We start from the raw sequence: 17687 nt of genomic DNA, 5'->3' as shown, positions 1-17687 counted from the left end.
GGCTTATACCAGTTAATAAGGAGAAGCCATGGACTTGGACATGGCCACATACATGGCCTCAAGAAAGGTGTGACTGGGCAGGATAGATACACAAGGAATATGTAACAGGGCTCACATTTATCAGCCTTTTCCACAAGGGAGGCTCTAGCATGCTCTTTTCCACAAACATTAGAAAACCAAGCTTCAATTTAAAAAATGAAAATATTATTTTCACTGAAGATAAAACAGGCTCCCCCCAAATCTCAATGACTTAAAATAACAGAGTCTTATTTTTCACTCATCCTACACATACCTCTTGGGTAAGAAGTGATCTGTGACATTTCAATCGTGCAGGAAAATGTTCATCTTAGTAGGTGCTTCCTTGATCATGGTAGCAGCCAATAGGAAGTAGAGTATAGTAGTTTGAATGAGAGATGTCCCCCATAGGCTCAGGCACTTGGCTTCTTGGTCCCCAGTTGAAGAGGTTTTGGAAAAATACAGCCTTGCTCAAGGAAATATGTCACTTGAGTGGGATTTAAGAGTTCCTAGCCTCAGCCCACTGCGTTTGTTCTCTCTGCTTTGTGCTTGTAGTTGAAGACATGAGCTCTCAGCCACCATTCCTGCCACTTGCTGCCAGGCTTCCCTGACATAATGGACTTTATCACTCTGGAACCACAGGCAAAATAAATTCTTTCTTGCATAAGTTGCTTTTGGTCATTTGCCACAGCAACGGGAAAGTAACAAAAATATACAGTAAATTGTATGCTGGATCTCAGAGATCATGTCATTCAAGCTGTGTTGTTCATAATAGTGAAGAACTAGAAACACCCCAAAAGTCTATTCCTGGATGAGTAGATAAGTAATATGTGACAAATTTCTATAACAGAATATTATTCAACCTCAAATAAGAAGTAAACCCCATGATGCAGGAAACCTTGAACAAAAGTGTTGTGCTAAGTAAAATAAGATGGGGGTGGAGACAAATAAATGCTATATGGCTAATTTACATGGTGACCTAGAGTAGTATAATTTATAGAGAAAACTGGTGGTTACCAAGTGGAAAGAATGGCGATTACAAGGGACTGGAAAGTGGGGTGGCGTCAGGAGCTGTTTGGCGCCTCAGGTTTCCATTTTTGCAAGATGAAAATACTATGGAGATTTCTTTCTTGAAAGCATAAATCAGGGATATTTGGTGAATGCTAATCACGATTACCAGCCTTCTCCTCTGGGTACAAATATATTTTTCTCTCTTCTTCTAGTACATAAAGTATTTCCAAAAGACTCCTCTTACTGGGAAAGAGAACTCACAAATCCCACACATAGAAGAATGTGAACAAAGCTTCTACAACAGGCCTATGCATACCTTCTCCCGTTGACCCACAGTCCAATATCTGACTGGCTAGGAGTTATAGAATGCCTACCTTGGAGTTGAGAAATGGTTCTTAAATATTTCACATGAGCTCTTAGGAAGGACTCGTCAACTGACCTCCAGTATTCTAGGATTCTCCCTTCATCAAGTTTTACTCTGCCCTTGCCTAAGATTGTCATTGAGAATTAAGAATATGCCTGCCTTAAACGTTGGACAGCTTACCCAACCTACTTCTTGCCTATATGTGTTGAGATGCTGAGTGTTACTTCAAGTCTCAGAGAACCATGGTCACATGTAGTCAAAATTGGAACCTTCTAATGATGAAACTGTCCTACAAACTTATGCTTCCTTAACTCCCTACCTACTTTCTAGATATATATTTGTAATTTTTTTTGCCCCAGTGTCTGTCTTTAGTTCTATTATGCTCCACCCACTTAAACTCTCTTTCCTTTTATTAGCAATGGTACTTTCCTGAACCATTTTAAGTCATTTTGAGTCATCTGGTCCAACTGTATAGCATCACAGGATACCACAGTCCATGTGGCCATGGATCTGTTTTTGCTAGGTTTTATCAGCTTTTGTTGCCCAAGCATTAATTTTATCTTTCATCACTTGGGGTGAGAGGCAGTTCAGTTTTCTAACATTATGAAGTCCCTGAATTTGCAGAGTCTTTCACTTATCCTTACAAACTAATTCTTCTCTGAATACATACATCTTTTTTACTTACAATAGGTTATCAAGTGCAATTTGTAGCAACCAATAAACAATTAATATCTTATCTCAATCTTTAACCTAAAGTCAGTTATGCCATTTGGTTTTTCTAATTTGTTGCAGACAAAAAGTTTTACCAAATGTGCCAACACTAGGATATGTGGAACTCTATTCTTCTAGCCCTCAGTAGTAGTTTTCTGATTCCCTTGGAAAAGCCATTAAATCAAAGCAACATACTTTAAAGTTTACCATTAAAGGTATACCCCACTCTTAGGTTATGAGTTCTATGTCATTTCAGGGTAAGTTATAATTCAGAAGCAACACATTTTCTAAAGTTCCAGAAGCTTAAACAAGACATTTATTTTCTTAGCTGCACCCATTGGAGTGTGGTGCTATCTAGTTTTATGTCAACTTAACACAAGCTAGAGTTATTTGGGAAGAGAGAACCTCAACTGAGAAAATGTCCACATCAGATTGGTTTGTGGGCAAGCCTATGATACATTTTCTTAATTTGTGATGTATGTATGAGGACCCAGCCCACGGTGGGTAGTGGTCCTGGGGTATATAAGAAAGATGGTTGAGCAAGCCTTGGGAAGCAAGCCAGTAAGCAGAAATCCTCCATGGCCTCTGCATCATTTTCCCCCTGGAGTTCCTCCTGTCTTGACTTTCCTGGATGATGGACTGCAAGCTGTAAAATGAAATAAACCCCTTCCTCCCCAAAGGTTTATTTCCTCCCCCATTGCTTTCGGTAACAGTATTTTACAAAAGCAACAGAAACCTTAACTCAAACAAGTGTTTCTAAAGGCTCTGTTTACCACATATACTCAAAGACACACAAAGATAGTGGATCTCTCTCCATGTTCTCCCCCAGGCTTACCTTCAGTGGGAAGGAGTGCAACTCGTAAAGCTGTGAATAATCAATAAGTTCTATAAGCTGTGATTTGTCTGCAAGGACACACTCTACCCAATGTAAGGGAAGAGAGACTCGATGTTTAGTGGTTTGGAAAATAGCTGGAAGAACTAAAGAAACAGATTCTACATTAGAAAAAAGCAAAACTAAAGAAACAGATTCTACGTAGCTGGAAAGTCACTCCTCAGATCTGGTTATCAAAGGAAGCCACACCTCTTCTACTATCAAAACACTCTGCAAATCAAAACTGTCTCAATCAAGAAGACACTATCTCTGGTGTATAATAGGCCTGCTATGCGTGTAGAGTGGATGCTGGGAGAACCACAAGGCTAGTGCTTAGGATCTTTACTGACACAGAAATGATGGGGGATGTCCTTTTGTATATATGTTTCTCTTATCAGTTGATGAATAAAACACTGTTTGGCCAATAAAGGCAGGAAGCTAGGCAGGACTAGGAGACAAGGATAATTCTGGGAAAGGTAGGCAGAGAGAGACCTCGAAGAGATGCCATGTAGAGACCAGGATAGGACGTGCCAGGTGTTCTCTGATAAGATAAGGCCATGTAGAAATACATAAATCAGTAGTTATGAGTTAGTAATTAAGACAGAGCTAGCCAATAAGAAGCTCTAGTCACTGGCCAACAGTTTAATAATGATATAAGTCTTTGTGCTTATTTGGGGCTGAAAGGTGGCTGCGGAACCTAGCTGGAAGGAAACTCAGCAACACAGAAAAGCAAGAAGCAGTCCCCATATAGATGGAGCAAGTGCAGTTGCCTATAACCTCCATTTTCTATTTCTTATGTAAGCCTGTCTGATTATCTATATGCAAATCACACATGGAACCTGAGTTACAATAGAGACCCAGCATCTGTGGCAGGAAAAATATGACATAGAACAACTCTCCAAACTTCTATCATTTAAAACAGAGCACTAGGTCATGATGTGGTACAGCTATAAAATACCTGTTTGTCATTTTACCCTCATCTACTCCGACTTTAAAAGAGTCCTATCCCCCAGGGATGCAAGGATGGTTCAACTTACGAAAATCCATCAATGTAATCCACCATATAAACAGACTGAAGAAAAAAATCACATGATCATCTCACTAGATGCCGAAAAAGCCTTTGACAAAATCCAACACCCCTTCATGATAAAGGTCCTGGAGAAATCAGGGATAACAGGAACATACCTCAACATAATAAAAGCAATATACAGCAAGCCAACAGCCAACATCAAATTAAATGGAGAGAAACTCAATGCAATTCCTCTAAAATCAGGAACAAGACAAGGCTATCCAGTCTCTCCATACCCCTTCAATATTTTCCTTGAAATTCTAGCTAGAGCAATAAGACAACAAAAGGAGATCAAGGGAATACAAATCGGAAAGGAAGAAGTCAAACTCTCACTATTTTCAGATGATATGATAGTCTACATAAGTGACCAGAAAAACTCTACCAGGGAACTCTTACAGCTGATAAACACCTTCAGCAAAGTGGCAGGATACAAGATTAACTCAAAAAAATCTGTAGCCCTACTATATACGGATGACACATTGGTGGAGAAAGAAATCAGAGAAGCATCACCCTTTACAGTTGCCACAAACAACATAAAATACCTTGGAGTAACACTAACCAAAAAAGTGAAAGACCTGTATCATAAGAATTTTGAGTCTCTAAAGAAAGAAATTAAAGAAGATACCAGAAAATGGAAAGATCTCCCATGCTCTTGGATAGGCAGGCTCAACATAGTAAAAATGGCAATCTTTCCAAAAGCAATCTACAGATTCAATGCAATCCCCATCAAAATCCCAACACAATTCTTCACTGACCTTGAAAGAACAATTCTCAACTTTATATGGAGAAACAAAAGACCCAGCATAGCCAAAACAAACCTGTAAAATAGAAGAACTTCTGGAGGCATCACCATCCCTACCTTTAAGCTCTATTATGGAGCTATAGTCCTGAAAACAGCTTGGTATTGGCAAAAAAATAGACAGGTAGACAACTCAATGGAGTAGAGTTGAAAACCCTGATATTACAAACACCTGATTTTTGACAAACAATCCAAATATATACGCTGGAACAAAGAGAACATCTTCAACAAATGGTGCTGGCATAACTGGATGCAAACATGTAAAAGACTACAGATAGACCCAAGCCTTTTGCCCTGCACAAAACTTAAGTCAAAATGGATCAAAGACCTCAACACAAACCCGGCCACACTGAACCTAATAAAAGATAAAGTGGGAAATTGGTACAGGAGACAGCTTCCTGAACATAACACCAGTAGCAAAGACACTGAGATCAACAATTAATAAGTGGGACCTCCTGCAACTGAGAAGCTTCTGTAAAGCAAAGGATACAGTCAGCAAGACAAAACAACAGCCCACAGACTGGGAAAATATATTCACCAACCCCACATCTGACAGAGGGCTGATCTCCAAAATATACAAAGAACTAAAGAAGCTAATCTTCAAAACACCAAACAATCCAATTAAAAATGGGGTACAGAACTAAATAGACAATTCTCAATACAGGAATCTAAAATGGCTGAAAGACACATAAGAAAGTGTTCAACATCCTTAGCCATCAGGGAAATGCAAATCAAAACAACTCTGAGATACCATCTTACTCCTGTCAGAATGGCCAAAATAAAAAACACAAATGACAATTCATGCTGGAGAGGATGTGGAGAGAGAGGAACACTTCTCCACTGCTGGTGGGAGTGCCAACTTGTACAGCCACTTTGGAAATCAGTATGGAGACTCCTCAAGAAAATGGGAATCAGGCTATCACAAGATCCAGCAATTCCACTCCTAGGCATATACCCCCAAAAAGCACATTTATACAACAAGGACATCTGTTCAACCATGTTCATAGCAGTATTATGTGTAATAGCCAGAAACTGGAAGCAGCCTAGATGCCCCTCAGCCGAAGAATGGATAGAGAAAATGTGGTACATTTATACAATGGAGTACTACTCAGCAGAAAAAAAAACAATGGAATCTTGAAATTTGCAGAAAAAATGGATGGAACTCGAAGAAACCATTCTGAGCAAGGTAACCCAATCACAAAAAGACAAACATGATATGTACTCAATCATATGTGGATTTTAGACATAGAATGAGGGATTACCATCCTACAATCCACACTGCCAAAGATACTAGTAAACAAGGAAGACCCTAAAAGAGACAAACTTTGTCCCCTGGAGAAGGGGAAAGGGTCACCATCCCCTGAGCAAATTGAGAACATGGGAAGAGGAGGGAGGAAGCTATGAGAGTGAGAAGGGAAGAAAAGGAAGGATGCAGAGGTCATGAGGAAGCAGAAATTTTGAGTCAGGTGTAGATTAGAAGAAAGGACATATGACAGGTAGCATTTTAGTTGGGGGGTGGTATAGGAGGAAGGGAGGGAGAAGGGAACTGGGATTGTCATGTAATTCAATCTTATTTGTTATTCAAATTATACACACACACACACACACATATATATATATATTATATATATATAATATATATATATGAGTCCTATCTAATATATAAAAATAGGCTCTTGGGGCCTTGGGTCCAACTTCCACCTGCCCACTCTGGGAACTTCTGCCCTGGTGTCTGCAGGCAGGTCAACTCCACCCCTGAGGACCAAGCAACCCAGAGTCTGCTGACATCTCTTCCGTAGAACTGTTCTCACCCACCTAGAGACCAACCCATCAGAGTATGGGAGCCAATTGCACCCACCGGACGAGAACCTTAGACCCATACATACCAGGAAAGGAAGAGACACCACCTGCACCCACTGGAAGAAGAGATGGGAAGAAGGCAATATAAGAACACATCCAACAAGGAAATTTCTAAGGAAATACAATTAAACAGCTGAAAGAAACAGTTCAGGACCTGAAAACTGAAATAGAGACAATAAAGAAAATACAAACTGAGGGAATGCTAAAAGTGGAAAAGCTGAGTAAACAATCAGTAACCACAGATGCAAGCATAACCAACAAAATATAAGAATCTCAGATGCTGAAGATAAACTAGAGGAAATAAATTCATCAAGCAAAGAAAATCTTAAGTCCAACAAATCCTTAACACAAAATATCCAGAAAATATGGGATACCATGAAAAGACCAAACCTAAGGATAATAGGTATAGAAGAAGGTGAAGAAACCCAACTCAAAGGTGCAGAAAACATATTCAACAAAATCATAGAAGAAAACTTTCCCAACCTAAAGAAAGACATGTTAATGAAAGTACAAGAAGCCTACAGAACACCAAATAGAGTGGACCACAAAAGAAAGTCCCCTCATCACATAATAATTAAAACACCAAACATACAGAATAAAGAAAGAATATTAAGAGCAGCAAAGACAAAAGGCCAAGTAACATATAAAGGCAAACCTATCAGAATTACACCGGATTTCTCCATGGAAACTCTGAAAGCCAGAAGGACCTGGATAGATATTCTACCAACTCTAAGAAAACATGGATGCCAGCCCAGACTACTATACCCAGCAAAGCTTTCAATCACTATAAATGGAGAAAACAAGATATTCCATGACAAAACCAGATTTAAACAATATGTAACCATTAATTCAGCCTTACAGAAAGTGCTGGAAGAAAACTCCAACCTAAGGAAATTAACTACACTCACAAAAGCATAGGCAATAGATAATCACACTTTACCAAAACCCCAAAGAAAAAGCAGGGTAAATCCACATACAATACCACTACCAACAACAAATAAAAAACAAACAAGAATAAGCACTCAATGGTCCTTAATTTCCCTCATTATTAATGGTCTTAACTTGCCTATAAAAAGACACTGGCTAACAGAGTGGATATGAAGACAGAATCCATCCTTCCGCTGCCTACAAGAAATACACCTCAACTTCAAAGACAGACATTACCTCAGAGTAAAGGGTTGGGATAAGATAGTCCAATCAAATGGACCCAAAAAATGAGCTGGAGTTGCTATCCTAGTATCTAATAAATTAGACTTCAAACTAAAATCAATTAAAAGAGATGAAGAAGGTTATTTCATGTTCATCACAGGAAAAATCCATCAGTAAGAAGTCTCAATTCTAAACATCTATGCCCCAAATATGAAGGGACCAACATTCATAAAAGAAACATTATTAAAACTCAAATCTCAAATAAGACCTCACACAGTTATAGTGGGAGACTTCAACACCCCACTCTCACCACTGGACAAGCCACCAGACAGAAACTTAACAAAGAGACAAAGAAATTAACAGAAGTTATGACCCAATTGGGATTAACAGACATCTATAGAACTTAACATCCAAACACAAAAGAATATACCTTCTTTTCAACATCACATGGAACCTTCTCTAAAATCGACCACATACTACTCCACAACATAGCAAACCTCAACAGGTACAAAAAAATTGGAATAATCCCCTGTGTCTTATCAGACCACCACACCTTAAAGCTAGAATTCAAAAAACAACACAAATTGCAGAAAATCTACCAACTCATAGAAATTGAACAACATGCAATTGGACCATTCCTGGGTCAAGGAAGAAATAAAGAAAGAAATTAAATACTTCCTAGAATTCAATGAAAACGAAGACACAACATACCCAAACTTATGGGACACTTTGAAAGCAGTACTAAGAGGAAAGTTCATAGCTCTAAGTGCTCACATGAAGAAACTAGAGAATAGTCACACCAGAGAGGTGACACCACAGCTGAAAACTCTAGAACAAATGGAAGCAAATTAACTCCCCTGGAGGGGTAGATGCCAGGAAATAATCAAACTGAGGGCAGAAATCAATAAAGTCGAAACAAAGAAAACAATTCAAAGAATCAATGTAACAAAGAGTTGGTTCTTCAAGAAAATCAACAAGATAGACAGACCTTTATCTAAACTAACCAAAAGGCAGAGAGAGAACATGCAAATTAACCAAATAAGAAATGAAAGGGGAACATAACAATGGACATGAGGAAATTCAGAGAATCTTCAGGTCATTATTTGAAAACCTGTACTCCACAAAATTGGAGAATTTAAAGGAAATGGATGGTTTTCTGGACAGATATCACCTGCCAAAACTGAATCAAGAACAGATAAGCAACTTAAACAGACCTAGAACCTCTAAGGAAATAGAAGTAGTCATCAAAAATCTCCCAACCAAAAAAAAAGACCAAGGATCACATGGCTTCAGTGCAGAATTCTACCAGAAATTCAAAGAAGAGGGAATACCAATACTCCTCAAATTGTTCCACACAATAGAAGCAGAAGGTTCTTTTTGCCAAACTCTTTTTACGAGGCTACAATTACCTTGGTACCCAAGCCACACAATGACACAACAAAGAAAGAGAACTACAGACCAATATCCCTCATGAACATAGATGTAAAAATACTCAATAAAATACTGGCGAAACGAATCCAAGAACATATCAGAAAAATCATCCACCATGATCAAGTAGGCTTCATCCCCGGAATGCAGGGTTGGATCAACATTCCAAAATCTATCAATGTAATCCACCATATTAACCAACTGAAGAAGAAAAACCACATGATCATCTCACTAGATGCTGAAAAAGCCTTTGACAAAATCCAAAACCCCTTCATGATAAAGGTCCTGGAGAGATCAGGAATAACAGGAACATACCTCAACATAATAAAAACAATATACAGTAAGCTAACAGCCAACATCAAACTAAATGGAAAGAAACTCAAAGCTATTCCTCTAAAACCAGGAACAAGACAAGGCTGTCCAGTCTCTCCATATCTCTTCAATATTGTCCTTGAAGTTCTAGCTAGAGCAATAAGACAACAAAAGGAGATCAAGGGGATACAAATTGGTAAAGGAAGAATTTAAGCTTTCACTGTTTGCAGATGATATAATAGTCTACATAAGTGAACCAAAAAACTCTACCAGGGAACTCCTACAGCTGATAAACACGTTCAGCAAAGTAGCAGGATACAAGATTAACTCAAAAAAATCTGTAGCCCTTCTATATATGGATAATAAATATGCTGAGAAAGAAATCAGAGGAACATCACCTTTTACAATTGCCACAAACAACATAAAATATCTTGGGGGTAATTCTAACCAAAAAAGTGAAAGACCTGTATCATAAGAATTTTGAGTCTTTAAAGAAAGAAATTAAAGAAGATACCAGAAAATGGAAGGATCACCCAAGTTCTTGGATAGGTAGGATCAACATAGAAAAAAGGCAATCTTTCCAAAAGCAATCTACAGATTCAATGCAATCCCCATCAAAATCCCAGCACAATTCTTCACAGACCTTGAAAAATTAATTCTCAACTTTTATGGAAAAACAAAAGATCCAGGATAGCCAAAACAACCCTTTACAATAAAAGAACTTCCAGAGGCATCACCATTCCTTATTTCAAGCTCTATTATAGAGCTATAGTCCTGAAAACAGCTTGGTATGGGCACATAAATAGACAGGTAGACCAATGGAATCTAGTTGAAAACCCTGATATTAACCCACACATCTATGAACACCTGATTTGGACAAAGAAGCTAAAACTATACAATGGAATAAAGAAAGCATCTCCAACAAATGGTGCTGGCATAACTGGATGCTGGCATGTAGAAGACTGCAAATAGATCCATGTCTATCACCATGCACAAAACTGAAGTCCAAATGGATCAAAGATCTCAACATAAACCTAGCCACACTGAACTTATTAGAAGAGAAAGTAGGAAATACCCTTGAATGAATTGGTACAGGAGACAGCTTCCTGAACATAGCACCAGTAGCAAAGACACTGAGATCAACAATTAATAAATGGGACCTCCTGAAACTGAGAAGCTTCTGTAAGGAAAAGGACACAGTCAACAAGAAAAAATGGCAGCCCACAGAAAGGGAAAATGCATTTACCAACCCCACATCCGACAGAGGGCTGATCTCCAAAATTTACAAAGAACTCAAGACGATAGTCTCCAAAACACCAAACAATCCAATTAAAAAGTGGAGTACAGAACAAATTAGACAATTATCAATAGAGGAATCAAAATGGCTGAAAGACACATAAGAAAGTGTTCAACATCCTTAGCCATCAGGGAAAATGCAAATTAAAACAACTCTGAGATATCATCTTACTCCTGTCTGAATGGCTAAAATCAAAACACCAATGACAGTTTATGCTGGAGAGGATGTGGAGAGAGGGGAACACTTCTCCACTGCTGGTGGGAGTGCCAACTAGTACAGCCAATTTGGAAATCTGTATGGCGATTCCTCAGGAAAATGGGAATCAGTCTACCACAAGATCCAGCAATTCCACTCTTAGGCATATACCCAAAAGAAGCACATTCATACAAGGACATCTGTTCAATGATGTTCATCGAAGCATTATTTGTAATAGCCAGAATCTGGAAACAACCTAGATGACCCTCAACTGAAGAATGGATAAAGAAAATGTGGTACATTTACACAATGGAGTACTACTCAGCAGAAAAAAAAAAATGGAAACTTGAAATTTGCAGGAAAATGGATGGAACTCGAAGAAACCATCCTGAGTGAGGTAACCCAATCACAAAAAGACAAACATGATATGTCCTCACTCATATATGGATTTTAGACATAGAGTAAAGGATTACCATCCTACAATCCACACCACCAGAGAAGTTAGTAAACAAGAAGGACCCTAAGAGAGACACACATGGTCCCCTGGAGAAGGGGAAAGGGACTAGATCTCCTGAGCAAATTGGGAGCATGGGGGGAGGGGAGAGGGAGCTAGGAGAATGAGAAGGGGAGAAGAGGAGGGGTGAGGAAGACATGATGAGTCAGGGAGGTTGAGTTGTGGGAAGAATAGAAGAGAGCAAGATAAGAGATAATATAATAGAGGGAGACATTATAGGTTTAAAGAGAAATCAGGCAATGGAGAAATGTCTGGAGATCTACAAAGATGACACCAACTAACAATCTAAGCAACAGAGGAGAGGCTACCTTAAATGCCCTCCCCTGATAATGAAATTGATGACTAATTCATCTGCCATCATATAGCCTTCATCAGCAGCTGGTGGAAGTAGAAGCAGACACCCACAGCTAAACCTTGAACTGAACTGAAATCCAGTTGCAGAGAAGGAGGAGTGATGAGCAAAGGGTCCATAACAGGTTGGTGAAATCCACAGAAACAGCTGACCTGAACAACGGGGAGCTCTTGGTCCCCAGACTGATAGCTGGGAAACCAGCATGGGACTGATCCAGACCCCCTGGCTGTGGGTGTCAGTGAGGAGACCTTGGAAATCTATGGGGCCTCTTGTAGTGGACCACTACTTATCCCTAGCATAGGAATGGACTTTGGGAGCCCATCCCACATGGAGGGATACTCCCTGAGCCTTGACACAAGGGTGTTGGCCTAGGCACTTTTCCAAAGAATATGACAGACTTTGAAGACTCCCTATGGAAGGCCTCACCCTCCCTGGGGAGCAGAAAGGTATGGGATAGGTAGGGTGTTAGTTGGGGGGGGGCAGGGGAGGAGGGGAGAGAGAGAGACCTGGGACTGACATGTAAAATAATTTTCTTTCTAATTAAATGCACACACACACACACACACACACACACACACACACACACACACACACACACGCATATATATATATATGGCTCTTGGAAATTCAGGAAAAAATTAAAAGCTTCTGGTGTTTTTATAATCTAAGAAGAAATATACTTTTTTCAAACAAAATATGTAAAGCACTATGTTTCAGGCAAACGTATATGACCATAATTCAGGAGACAATCACTTTGTTTTTCCTATGCAGTACAGTGTCATCTAAGGACTGTTTTCAGATGCACTTCACAGGCACCATCTGCACGCGGCATCTTTGATCAAATAGGTGTATAGTTTTTGTATACAGGAAGCGGTGTGCTGCTGGGTAATCCAGAGCCAGGGCAGAGACTCAGAAGCCAAGCTTCTAGAACTTGCACCCTTAACTTGAAGCCCTTGTCTATCTGGACATCAGATGACTCTTGCTACTTTAAGACATTGTTAGCAGCGCCCAGGACTACAGTAGGTGCCACAGAACTAAGGTTAAAGACTAGCTAATGGCAGGTGGTGTTTACACTAAGGCCCTGTGGCTTTTTGCATGCATTTCATTACCACAAGCCTAGTCACTTAGCAACCTGTATTTGCAGTGGAGCTAGGGAACAAAAGTCTTTGTTCTGTTTTGGCTAGAACTATTCCCAAATCTAAATTTGGTTAGAAAAGAAGTTTATGGTGGTATTCCCTTGTGATAAACAATTTTCTTCAGTTTGCAAAATAAATAGTTTTCAAAGCACCATGGAGAATGCCCAGCCCAACCCTTGCCCTGGTCTCTCGGGAATCTTCTACAACTTCCTCCAACCATATATGAACAACACCAGCTCATATATGAGATGGGTACAGACTGCCTGAGATGCAGGAAGGCCTTTAAGCTTACAACAAGTTCAGACCTGCGTATAAAAAAAGACTTTTTACTGAAGGAAAGGCCCTGAAGAATGTCTTTTTTTAAAAAAAATAGTTTATAGTAAGAGTTTGTACCCTGGTGTGTGTGTGTGTGTGTGTGTGTGTGTGTGTGTGTGTGTGTGTGTGTAATATATACTGTTCAAACATCCACCTCTGAGAAAGTTAATCCTTTAGTCTAATTTTGGTCCATCTCAATTGTATCGACATAATTTTAGTTGGCTTTTAACTTTTTTTTGTCCACAAATAGCTCAATATGCCTTGGTAATTTGTTTTTGTTCAGGAAACTGAACCAGTTATTAAGATAATGTCAAACACAATGTTCTTCACTGCCACTTGGAAGCTTAGATTAGCTCCTAAGAGCTGCCTCTGTTTTGGCATTGCTTCGAGGTCCACTTAGGTTCCAAGATATTAACTAATATGATCTTAGCTCAGTGAGCTCGGACTTGAATTCACAACTATGACTGCAGCTCATAAGACTTTTGGTAAGCTTTTGCTAAAGCTGCAAGATGGTTCTTATCAAGCAAAGAAGTGAATTATTGAGATAAAGCAGACTATGAAAAACCCTTTTCAAATTGTGTGTGTGTGTGTGTGTGTGTGTGTGTGTTGTAAGGGTCTTTTAAGGGGTCTTCCTTCCCCAGTTTTGGGTTCCTTAGTTTCAACAAAGACAAAATAGGTGACTAGCTCACAACTGTCTTGAACTTGGCTAGCCAGTTCCTACTGACAGGAGAAAAAGCCAGACCTGGGTATCATATGGGGAGTGTGAGAAAAAGCCAGCCATCTTGGAAGTTCACCATCTCTGTTATCTCATCAGGTACCCCTCCCCCCACCCCCGTATCAGGGAATCTATCTAACTCCTACTCACTCACATGGCAAGATATAGGCTAGATTTTTTTTTTCTGAATGGTGTTTTTAATTTTTTTTAAATTTTAATGGTGTTTTAAATTTTCATTTAAATCTTCATAGTAAAGATTTAGTTATAAAATAAATGAAAACTAAAAGGCAAAAAACTTTAAAAAGAACCTTAAGAAATTTCAGGCTACCCTTCACTGCTGGTTACAAATGCATGTATGTATTGTCTCATTGCTAGAATTTACTCTAACCTGCAAACTCATGTTGTTGTCTGGCTCAACTCTTACCTATCAATTCACAGTTAGAAAAGGTACTAACCAAGCCACCCTGAGCATCATCCCCAGAAACTTTATGATATTTAGGGAATAATTTCTTTAATTCTCAGGCCCTTAAGCTTCAGTTTTCATTCATCCTTTAACTTTAATTTAGGCTTCTTTGCTTATATTAAGAAAAGGAAAATGGTAGGTTCTATTTGAAAGACAAGTTTACTGTGAGCAAGGACAGGGATGGGCTGTTTAATGGCTCTTGCCAACTCCTGGGGATTCTGGTATTTGAAGAAATGCAGGTATCATCTGAAATGGTAAGACCTACCAACTTATTGGATAGGGTGTGGTCCCATTTGAGAGTGGGCTGGCAATGACAGCAGCCTCCAAGAATGTGTAACCCTGCCAGAGGGCTTGGCAGCAACTCTTACCTGGCCTTTGGTACCTTGTACTCTTTTCCCTGTGGGAATGGGAGTCATCTTCACGTGGCTGTCTTCATCACACACCTTGGGGGCTCCCTTCCACTCAGTTTCTCCTTTTTTAACCAACTGTCCCTTTGCATGGGACATGTAGAAAGAGATGACTAAAAGACTGTAACCCAGTCCCTAGACCTAGCTACCAAGTATGTCTAATTTATCCTCACATAGTCATTTTGGAGCTACAATGAGAGAATTACGTTCCTGTGAGTTCAAGCACCATCAGAATCAAGGAAATGCAAATACACAGAGGATGGACCTAAAAGGACTTGGAGATGGGAGAGATGTATAAAACACACTGGAAGCAAATTACCTGTGTATGGGTTAAATTGGACTGAAGTTGGGAAAAAATTTCCTTTCAGAAGGTCACAGAGAACCATGGCCTCTCTTGCTACTAATAGATACAGGTGTTTGTACAATTGTTAACATAGTAACACTATGAAAAGCTATGGCTTGCAGGAGTTTGGGGTTAGGAACCCTTTGAGGATATGGGGTGTGGAGATGCCGTGAATGGTTAATGAGAAGAGAGAAGTGCTTTAATCTGGATGTGTACAAGGTTAATTTCTCTTCCAGTGTCTCAAAGCTAAGGAAAGGAAGAGTGTGGAAAAAAAAATCAGTACCAAAGCAAGCTAGAAAATGGAAGGCAAGGTGAGGTCTACAGGGACAACTTCACTCACAGGATTGCGCTCCCACTTTGCAGAAACATTGAAGTCAAGAGGATTTGATGTGCACTTCTTTACTACTTATAATATCCTAAACCATCCCCCCAGAGCAGCTATCTTCAGAGTGTCCATGTTGTATTAGTTTCAAGGACTTATCTAGAAATGACTTAGTGTATACAAGATGAGACACAAGTTCATAGAGATGACTTAGTATATACCAGATGAGACTCCATTTCATAGAGATGACAGTGTATACCAGACTAGACTCCATTTCATAGAAAAAACTGAGTGTATACCAGATGAGACACCGTTTCATAAAGAAACATTCATGGCTGCTGTATCATGGTCATGGAATGAGGAACAACTGTCCTAGCATTTGGTAAATATGTTTTGAGAACATAGACCTAGCCTAGAATTCTTAAATTATAGAGCTAGAACATAGGAAGTTTATCTGAAACGCAGACTCCCAGGCCCAGTTGTAAGACTGAGTTAGCGTGTTGAGGAATCTGTACTGTTTGCAACCTACTCATTTGATTTAGGGTAAGTGGTTCTTAGAATACCCCAGCTGCTTTAGTCTCTCCCAAAGTTAGCATGTCAACAAATTAGGGGCTTTACCAGTAAGACACAAACAGAATAGAACATTCTTATTTGTCACGTCATATCAGTATTTATGTATGGTTCCCTTGAAGTCAGAGAAGTGTATTGGATACCCTGGCTCTGGAGTTGTGAATGGTTGTGGACCTCCCACCACGTGGGTGCTGGGAATCAAACCTGGGCCCTCCTTGAGAGCAACTGGAGCCCTTAACGGCTGAGCCATCTCTCCAGCCCCACAGTCAGCTTTCTTTATCCAGCCAGCAAGCTTCAATTTCTTCACAACTACTTTATTGCGTGCACTAAATAGTGATCGTAATTTTGTTTGCTCCTCTCACCTTAGTATGTGGTCTTAAAAAAGATCAGTGAAAGAAACCTTCTTTATGAGTCACTTTTCAATACCAGACGGTTTGGAAAGTCACCTTACACCTAACACTGTCATCCTTAAATTTCCATAAAGAAAAACAACAGGGCTGGGAATGCAGCTCAGTGACAAGGTACTTGCCAAAAGCAAAAGCCACTTCAACCCAGATTACATTCGTACACTACCCAGCACCTTTCCCACACATCTTACTAAAAATATCTTCCCTGGCATTTTTTTTTCTTCTTCAACCACCAAGCACTTGGCAAATTAACTCTCTTCCAAGACATGTTCACTTATAAATATTTGTTTAGTGGTAAAATTATGAACCTCTAGGTTTTCTCGCAGCTGTGAAGCAATGAATCGGTCTTACCTTAGTGGATATGTCATCCACTGAGTTTCTGAGAGTAAGGCATCCAACAAAGACAACTGGGACCATGTCCAAAGGAAGACTCTCTTTGACTGAAGATGGAAATCTATGAGCACCAAGAAAATAAAAGCAGCAGGACCTTGGAAGCACGCCAGGTAGTGACAGAAAAAGACCAAGCTACACCACGGGTTTGTGAAGACTCACCAAAAAAGGAAGTCATTCATTCTGAGTTTGCAAGGCTTCTGACTCATTCGTTCTGAAAATTAATAAGGAAAAGGTGAAGCAGATACTAAAATGAATCGTCTGGTAACTTTATTTCGTACTTCCATGCAGCTTCTGTGCAAGCAAGGTAGGTTTCATCCTATGTAGTGTAAGGCTTCAGTGAAGTTTCCTACAGTGAGACTTTTGTCTTGTGAATGATTCTGAGGCCAGCTTTGATTAGTTTGCCTTTCCTGTAATTTTGTATAAATGAAATCACTCGTTGTAGTGTCTTGTATTGACTTTCACTTTGCATTTTGCTTTTGCTACTCATCTGAGCAGGGGCAGCTCATTATAGCAGATAATATTCCATTGTACAAATTTATCACAATTTGCTCACACATTCACTAGCATTTTTCCTGCAGCTGTTAAGATGATCACGTTCCTTATTTATTATAGTAATGTGCTCATTACACTGATTGATTTTCAGATGTTGAACAAATTCTGTGTTACCAG

Source organism: Cricetulus griseus, chromosome 4 (genome assembly GCF_003668045.3).
Source record: "Cricetulus griseus strain 17A/GY chromosome 4, alternate assembly CriGri-PICRH-1.0, whole genome shotgun sequence".
NCBI classification, from domain to species: Eukaryota; Metazoa; Chordata; class Mammalia; order Rodentia; family Cricetidae; genus Cricetulus; species Cricetulus griseus.
The sequence above is the reverse complement of the archived record's forward strand: the minus strand, read 5'-3'. Positions refer to the sequence as shown.